This window comes from Prionailurus bengalensis, chromosome F2, assembly GCF_016509475.1.
Source record: "Prionailurus bengalensis isolate Pbe53 chromosome F2, Fcat_Pben_1.1_paternal_pri, whole genome shotgun sequence".
Lineage (NCBI taxonomy): Eukaryota > Metazoa > Chordata > Mammalia > Carnivora > Felidae > Prionailurus > Prionailurus bengalensis.
Genome location: NC_057353.1, coordinates 66235241 through 66244308, shown reverse-complemented (window position 1 = coordinate 66244308; position 9068 = coordinate 66235241). Strand labels below are relative to the sequence as shown.

General features: G+C 43.8%; 1 long non-coding RNA gene across 1 annotated transcript; it reads left to right on the top strand.

Moving 5' to 3' along the window:
- Window positions 1-299: 299 nt before the first annotated feature.
- On the top strand, window positions 300-4128 carry LOC122495766. Its single transcript, XR_006300562.1, has 4 exons — window positions 300-1614; window positions 1822-1874; window positions 1957-2022; window positions 2749-4128. It is a non-coding gene; the product is annotated as an uncharacterized LOC122495766 (long non-coding RNA).
- The last annotated feature ends 4940 nt before the right edge of the window (window positions 4129-9068 follow it).

The following is a 9068-nucleotide window of genomic DNA, read 5'->3' as shown; positions in this document are numbered from 1 at the left end:
AGAATGGGAAACAGGCTCCAGGCTCTGAGCCATCAGCCCAGAGCCCGACGCGGGGCTCGAACTCCCGGACCGCGAGATCGTGACCTGGCTGAAGTCGGACGCTTAACCGACTGCGCCACCCAGGCGCCCCTGTTAAGAATTTTTTTAAGTTTATTTATTTTGAGAAAGAGAGAGAGAGAGAGTGCACGTGCAGGGGAGGGGCAGAGAGAGAGAGAGAGAGGGAGAGAGAGAATCCCAAGCAGGCTCTGCACTATCAGTTCAGAGCTGACCTGAGGCTTGATCTCACGAACCGTGAGATCATGACCCGAGCTGAAATCAAGAGTCAGACGCTTAACCAACTGAGCCACCCGGCCACCCGTTGTCATTAAGAATTTAAATACCTTTTTTATATGCTACATTTAATGGGATCATAATACTGTTGTTCACTGCAAGGCTGAATGACAAAAACAGCATTGACTAGTCAGGACAGGCTAAAATATGCTGCAGTAACTAATAACTCCCTGAGCTCCGTAACTTAAAACCGCTGTATTTCTTGCTTTTGCTACTTGTCCGTGAAGGGTTAGCAAGGAGACTCTGACCATCACAGTCACTCAGGGACTCCAGCTAACAAAGCAGTCAACACATGCATCAGACTTTGCCAATCATTCTAGAAGAGGAAAACGATCTTGTACAGACAATTAAACGTTCAGCCAGGAAGTAATATATCACTTTTACTTATTACTTACTGGTTGGAACTAGTCACAAAGTTACCCACATGGAGACATAGAAGTGTTATGTGCCAGGAGATGGGGGGATCTAGAAATATTTGTACTAAAATCATAGCACTAATGACTACAAACAATAACGGCAATTCACATTTAGTGATCATTCACTATGTGTTGAATCTTTTCCATGTCTCATCACAGCAAACCCATATTTTATCTCCTACAGTTATAGAAACTGAGACTTACAGAGGGTAGTTAAGTCATCCAAATTTTAAGTGGTGAATTTGGGCTTTAAGCTTAACTCTGTCTGCTTCCAGGGTATAGACTCTCAAAACACTGTCCTCAAACCCCATTGAATTTAACTGGTCCAGTACTGTTGAATATTAGGTAATTTCATCCCCCCCCCTCGCCAATGGACAACATTGTGTTGAGTCATCCATGATTACTTCCTTAAGATAAATTCCTAGATAGATATTTGCTGGGTTCAAATATACACATAATTTTAGACTGACAACCTTTGCAAAAAGTGAAAGCTTTAGGAGGTGTGGTACAGTCTTCTAAGTTGGCTTCCACCAATCCTTTCCCTCCCTGTGTGAAAACTACTTCACCATTAAGATGTGGAGTTTATGTCCCCTTCCCTCGACTCTGGACTAGTCCTGTGATTGCTTGGAATGAATAGAAATGATATTCTGGGACATCTGAGCCCAGGCCTTAAGAGACTGGTAGTTTCTGTTTCCTTCCTCTTAGAATCCTGCCATCATTCTGTGAGAAGCCCAAACTTCATGGAGAGGCCACATGGAAGAAAACCAGGATTCAGGGGACAACAGCTCCAGCTGATTGCTGGCTAACACCCAGTCAGACTACAGCCACATGAGTCATCTTGGATGCTGTAGACGAATTGGCCTTCCAGGTGACAACACCCCTGGCTGATGTCACACAGAGCAAAAGAACTACCCGGTGTAACCCAGTCAGCCCACAGAATTGTGAGAGATAATAGCAAAATGGTAGACATTCAGCATTACTAAGTTTTGGGGTGGTTAATTACATGGCATTAGATAACTAAAATGGGAAGTATTTTCTACATATCTTCATTTGCACATATATCTGAATATTCCAGATCCACTTCCAACTGATCTCTGCAGGAAGAAGCATTCTGAGATCATAGAGAAGGTCAGGACAAGACACTGGGTGCTTGCGCTGGCCAACCTGAGTCAAAACCTTTTCCTAATATGAATTGTTTCTCTCAAAACAGCTGGATTCAGCCTAAAAACTGCCCCTGCCCACAGGTCCCAGATACTAAGCCGATGAATGCCTTCAGGTAATTTTTACCAAACGCAGATACTCAGTAAGTGCTGGAGTCAAGTCCTTTTTGGTGTTGCCCCAAACTGAGGTTTCCTTCTTCAGAGATGCACACCAGGAGATCCAAGTGCGTACTATGTATGAGGCACCTAGAAGAGTCTTTCATTTTGTTTTATCTAATCGTTACCACCTTCTGAGAGGGTGCGTCATCTCCTCAAGGAGGAAACTGAGGCACAAAGAGGTTTATGATTCATTCACGGGTGGTCCAGCTAATAAGTTAGAAGTGGGACTTGTACCCAAGTTAGACTGACCGCAAATCCTGCCTGCTCCCTCTTACACCTGTGTCCCAAATTAACTCATTCATAAACTACCTTCACAATTTTTGCCCCAGCAGCATACGTGCATCTGCAGTATTATTTATATAACATTTTAAATTCATATTGGATCACATTTGAAATGTAAACATACTTATATGATAATAATAATAATAATAATAATAATAAAGCTTTTTATCCCAGTGGGAAAAAATCCAATACTGATGGTAGCAAATGAAAGGAACAGTAAAAGTAATCTATGGGGAGACACAGTGCTATTAATCTAGCTAGATACTGTTATTTGCAGAAGGTAGAACCCGAGGATAAAGGTGTTAGGTGTTAAAGACCGACTACCTGCAAAGCGAGAAGTTCTTTTGGGGCTAATTAAAAGGATGGAAAGAGAATGGGAAAGCAGTAGGTCTCTCTCTCAGTCAGAGCCATTTACTGCTGTGTCCGTGCATCATCTGAAACCATCCCATGCGCCACACGTGTTACCAGCACTGCACGTCTCATACCCCGCTGACACCTGTCTGCCTCTCATGGATCCATCAGTTAGTATCGTTCCCTCTGAGAGCATAAGGTTAGTTTGAGGAACTCGAAATGTGGTAGACGCCAACTAACTCATTTTCTTGGCTCCCGTATCTGCCCTCATTATCCCTGCTGTCACCGAAAACACGGAGCTTGCTAGGTCTTTTCCCCACTTACAATCTGGCCGTTGCTTCCCATTTCTCTAGGATGGCACAGGTCATCTTGCCAGTCTAGCTTTCCAGCCCAGTCTTCTTTCTCCCTTCTTCTAACCTTGTCCTCTTAAGACTCAGCATCACTGGGTTCCTGGTCACTGCCTAAATTTGCTAGTCTTTTCCATCCTTGTACATGGAACACCCTCTACCTGGAATGCCTTCACGCTTCCTATGCCGCAAGACTCAAATCAAACGTCATTTCCCTTGGGGAGCCTTCTGCTCCTCCCAGGAGAGTGAAACCTGCCTCTTCTGAAGTCCTACAGAATATTGCATTTTCCTCGAATTAGAATTGCTGCCTTGCAATCCAGTCCCTTCTTTGTATTTACCATGGCCACTTGGCTGTGAGTCCCTCAGGGATGGGTAATTTGCCAGGCACTCCTGTCCTCGTGCCTTACCTAACATGGAGTTTGTGGTAGGTAGAACTCTGAGATGGCCCCAGGATCCCTCGCCCCTGGTTATTCCAACACTAAGCTAGGCACTACTGTGAAAAGGTATTGCAAATGTAACTAAAGCCTCAGATCAGTTGACCTTAAAATCCGGAGATTATGAAGATTATCTGGATAGGCCTGATCTAATCATGTGAGCCCTTTAAAAGCAGACAGATTTTTCTGGCTGGTTGAAGAAGAAGTCAGAGACATTCAAAGCAGGAGAGGGATTTCACACAGGGGAAGTTCTCCGTGGCTGCAATGGAGGGTCCCATGTGGCAAGGACCTGGGAGCCACCTCTAGGAGCTGAGCGCAGGCTCTGGCTGATAGTTAACAAGACAACGGGGACCTTAGTCCTACAGCCACAAGGAAATGAATTCTGCCAAGAGCCACTGAGCTCAGAAGAGCACCCTGGGACCCAGACCAGGCCTGAAGCTCTGGCTGACACCTCTTTTTTGCCCAGTGAGACCCCGAGCAGAAAAGTCAGTGGTTCCATGTCCAGACTCCTGCCCTACATGTTGTGCAGTGATGAATTTGTGCTGTTCTACACTGCTCAGTGTCTGGTAATTCCTCACACGCCAGTAGAAGACTGATAAAGGACGGATGCTGAGTAAATGCTGAATGAATAAATGCATGGGAACATGTACTTTTCGTGGTCACAGAGGACAGTGGAGGGGATGCCTCTCCCCACTCCTAGTTCCCCTGAGGAGGGAGGGGTTGTCGGTAAAACCTCCTGCCTTCTGCTTCTGCCTTTCGGTCTCTGGAAGAGTTTGGCCCAGCTTCACACTTCCTCCCCTGAGAGCACGGGTCTCCTTTGTTCTGGTCTTAGCACGGGTGGGGGCATTCCTCACAACACTCCCTTCCTCTTTGCGGGTATGTCAGCCTCATTCTGGGTGCTGGAGACGCAGCCCACACAACCAGCAGACTACGGTAGTCTGCTCCGGCTGTCATACCTAAGCACCACAGATGGGGGTGGAGGGCTTAAAAAACAAACATTCATTTCTCCCAGTTCTGCAGACTAGGAGCCCAAGACCAAGGTGCCAGCAAGGTGGATTTCATTCTGAGGCTGCTTTCTTTCTTTCTTTCTTTCTTTCTTTCTTTCTTTCTTTCTTTTTCTTCCTTCCTTCCTTTCTTTCTTTCTCTCTCTTTCTAAGTTTTTTAATGTTCATTTTTGAGAGAGAGAGAGAGAGAGAAAGAGAGAGAGCACGAGCAGGGGAGGGGCAGAGAGAGAGGGAGTCACAGAATCTGAAGCAGACTCCAGGCTCTGAGCTGTCAGCACAGATCCTGACATGGGGCTCGAACTCACGACCTGAGCCAAAGTCGGACGCATAACGGACTGAGCCACCCAGGCATCCCTCTAAGGCATGTTTCTTTGGCTTGTGGATAGTTGCTATCTCATCGTGGGCTCACATGACTTGTTTGTGCACACACGTTGGGGTGGGCCTACCCTCATCACAAGAGTCTTTATGAGAGGGCAGCAAAGGGTTGGAGCCAGAGGAGATGTGACAATGGATGAGTAAGGTCAGAGTCTTTTAGCTACGAGCCAGGGAATGCAGGCAGCCTGTGGAAAGAGGAAGAGGCAAGAAAATGGATTCCCCCCTGGAGCCTCCACAAAGGAATGTAGACCTGCGGACCCCTTGCTTTCAGCCTTCTGACCTCCTGATCTCCACATCTGTAACAATACATTTGTGCTGTTCTAAGCTACTAAATTTGTGGTAGTTTCTCACAGCGGCAGTAGGAAACAGATACAGGTGGTTTAGAAGGTGTTGTTGGGTGCGAGTAGCCTTACAGGTGGAGCCCGGGGGGTGTGGATCTGTGCGGAGGGATGATGGATGACAGATCTCCAGAAGATGGCAGTCTGCACAGGAGATGCTGAAGGTAGGAAGGTGCTCCTCCCCTACCCCGCCCTCACCCCACATTGATATCAGACTTTTTGTAAGTTTCCCAAGCCTTGGGCCATCTCCCCAGGGAAAGTAGGAAGGGGCAGGAGCTGAACTGCCTGAGATTATTTCTACCACGTTGGCTGAACGGGAGCTCAAAATACAAATGAAATTGCATTAGAGAAATTAAAGAAAATTGTTGAGTTGAGATTTCTGATTTATAACTGACATTTTCCAGCGTAGTGGGTATGTCTATCTAGTGGTCACCTGGACATACAGACACCTGGACATACAGACACCTGCATTCGTGTGTGGTCTTTTAAGAATTGATTGAAGGTAAGAACATTAGACTATTAGGTGGTTTTTAAAAATTAAAACTTTTTATTTTGAAATAGGTTAAGATTCCCAGGAAGGTGCAAAGATAGTATAGGAAGATCTCATGGAATCTTCCCCCAGCTTCCCCCAATGATCCTAGTACATTTTCCAAAAGGAAGCAGTTGATGTTGGTACAATGCTAGTATAGGCATTATTTGGATTTCACTAGGTTTTTCTTATGCACTCTTAACATTTTTTTTTGTTCTATGAAATTTGAAGTTTATTTTTTTATGTTGTAGTTATTTCTTTAAGATTTTGTATTTTGAGATAGTTGTAGATTCGTAAGCAGAGGGTCCCCCATTTGCCCTTTTACATCTATACCCACCTCTCTTCCTTGGCAACCATCAGTCTGCTCACCATTGCTATAATTTTGTCATTTCAGGAATCTTATCTCAATGGACGCATACTGTATGTGACCTTTTAGGACTGGGGTTTTTTCTGCTCAGAATAATTCTCTGGAGATTCAAACAGGTTGTTGCATGTACTAATAATTTGGTTTTATTCGTTTCTTTTCTTTTTTCTTTTTTAAAATTTACATCCAAATTAGTTAGCATATAGTGCAACAATGATTTCAGGAGTAGATTCCTTAGTGCCCCTTCCCCATTTAGCCCATCCCCCCTCCCACAACCCCTCCAGTAACCTTCAGTTTGCTCTTCATATTTATGAGTCTCTTCTCTTTTGTCCCCCTCCCTGTTTTTATATTATTTTTGTTTCCCTTCCCTTATGTTCATCTGTTTTGTCTCTTAAAGTCCTTATATGAGTGAAGTCATATGATTTTTGTCTTTCTCTGACTAATTTCACTTACTATAATACCCTCCAGTTCCATCCACGTAGTTGCAAATGGCAAGATTTCATTCTTTTTGATTGCCGAGTAATACTCCAGAGTGTACATATATATATATATATATATATATATATATATATACCACATTTTCTTTATCCATTCATCCGTCGATGGACATTTGGGCTCTTTCCATACTTTGGCTATTGTGGATAGTGGTGCCATAGACATGGGGGTGCATGTGCATGTGTCCCTTTGAAACAGCACACCTGTATCCCGTGGATAAATGCCTAGTAGTGCAATTGCTGGGTCGTAGGGTAGTTCTATTTTTAGTTTTTTGAGGGACCTCCATACTGTTTTCCAGAGTGGCTGCACCAGCTTGCATTCCCAGGTTTTATTCTTGAGTAGTATTCTTTGATATGAATGCGTTTCAGTTTATTTAACTATTTACATGTTGAAGGACATCTGGGTCTTTTCTAGTTTCTGGCTATTATGAATAAAGACGCTATAGACATTTGTATACAGGTTTTGGTATAAACCTAAGACTTCATTCATCTGGGATAAATGCCCAGGAGTGAGATTGGTGGGTCATATGATCAGTGCACTTTTAGTTTAGCTTTTTAAAGAATATTTTATTTATTTATTGTAATGTTTATTTATTTTTGAGAGGTGGTGGAGGGGCAGAGAGAGAGGGAGACACAGAATCCAAACCAGGCTCCAGGCTCCGAGCTGTCAGCACGCTTGAGGCAGGGCTTGAACTCAAAGAACCACGAGATCATGACCTGAACTGAAGTCGAATGCTTAACCCACTGAGCCACCCAGGCGCCCCAGTGCACTTTTGGTTTTGTAAGAAACTGCCAAACTGGTTTCTCGAGTGGCTATATCATGTTATAATTCGACCAGCAATGTATGAGTGACCCAGCATTTCTGCATATTCACCCACATTTGGTGTTGCAAACATTTTTTATTTTAGCGTTTCTGATAGGCGTATAGTGGTATCTCATTGTGGCTTTAATTTGCATTTCCCTAATGGCTAATGATACTGAACATCTTTTGATGCACTTACTTGCCATCTGTGAATGTCAAATTCATTTCACTTCGGTGAAATGTCTCATTGTGTCTCTTGCCCGTTTCCTAATTGGATTGTATGTTTTTACACTGTTGAGTTTTGAGAAGTCTTTATATACCCTCAATAGCACTCCTTTGTTGGGTATATGGTTTGCAAATATTTTCTCCCACTCTCTAGCTTGTTTTTTTATACTTTGACATGGTCTTTCACAGAGCAAAAATTTTAATTTTGATGAAGTTCTATATTAAATTTTTTTTTTTTTTTTTAGTTTTCTAGTATTTGGAAATTTTTCTGTTATCTCATTGTAATTGATTTCTAGTTTTTGTGGTTGGAATCTTCTGCTTCCCCTTCCCCGTGACAGGGTGATGCTGTTTTTAATTGAGGTATAGTTGACACACAATGTTACATTCATTTCAAGGTACAGCACGGTGATTGGATGACTCTATACCTTTTGGTATGCTTGCCACATTGACACAGTTACTTTTTAATGAAAGAGTAGGGTTCATCTCCTTTGGAGTCCTTGTGAAGAGAACTTCCCCACACCCCTCATGATAATTGCAGAGCTCCAGGGATTCAGCACAACTGGGGATAAAGCAGCCCGCCCTTCTCTGACCTGCTCCTGGGCTGTGACTTTGGTAAGTGCCAGGATGGGTGACTGCCCCTACAGCAGGCCAGACTTCCCGCCAACAGCTGGATGACTCCCGGGAGGGCTGGGCAGGCACGTCCCATCTGGAGGTCCAAGCATAAGACTCTGAATTCACTGCTGCATCTTCAAACACTTGGAATTGTGTCTGGATCTGGCATATAGACTTTCAATAAATGTTTGTTGAATGAATAAACTCCATAGTTGTATTAATTGAACTCTAAATTTTATGAGGCAGGGACCGTTTCTGTCATATTGGATCTCCAAGACTTACTACAGTACCGGGCACATAGTATGTGATCAGTAAATATCTAATGAACTGAGCTCCTTCTGGGATACTTCTGAACTCCTTGCTGTGGCCTTGGAGTTAGGAGCAGGGTTCAGAGTCAGGCAGTCCTGCGTGTAAATACTGACGCAGACACTTTCTGTCTGATGTTCATGTGGTAAGGACAACTTTGACGCTCTGTTTCCTTTGTGCACAATAGGGCTAACAATATCCACCAATTTACTTCAACCCACAGGTTGTTGAGAGGGTTAGATTGAAGGCACATTGCACTTAATAAATGGCAGTTAGAATTATTATTCTTGTTGGTGGTATGTCTAATTTCTGTTTCTTATGCAGATAATCATGCCCATACCACTCAGTTGGGTTTTAAGTGGTGATAGGTCAGGAAGAGCTGGACAGGGCCTGAGCTATGTATCCAGGCAGTGGTCCTTTGTCTAGAGCCCATAGGATGGTGACGTGGGTGCTTTGAGAGTTACCTGCACGTTCTAAAAAAGCCCACTGGAAATCCTAATCCATCCCTGATAAGACTGAATTGTGTGTGTGTGTGCACGC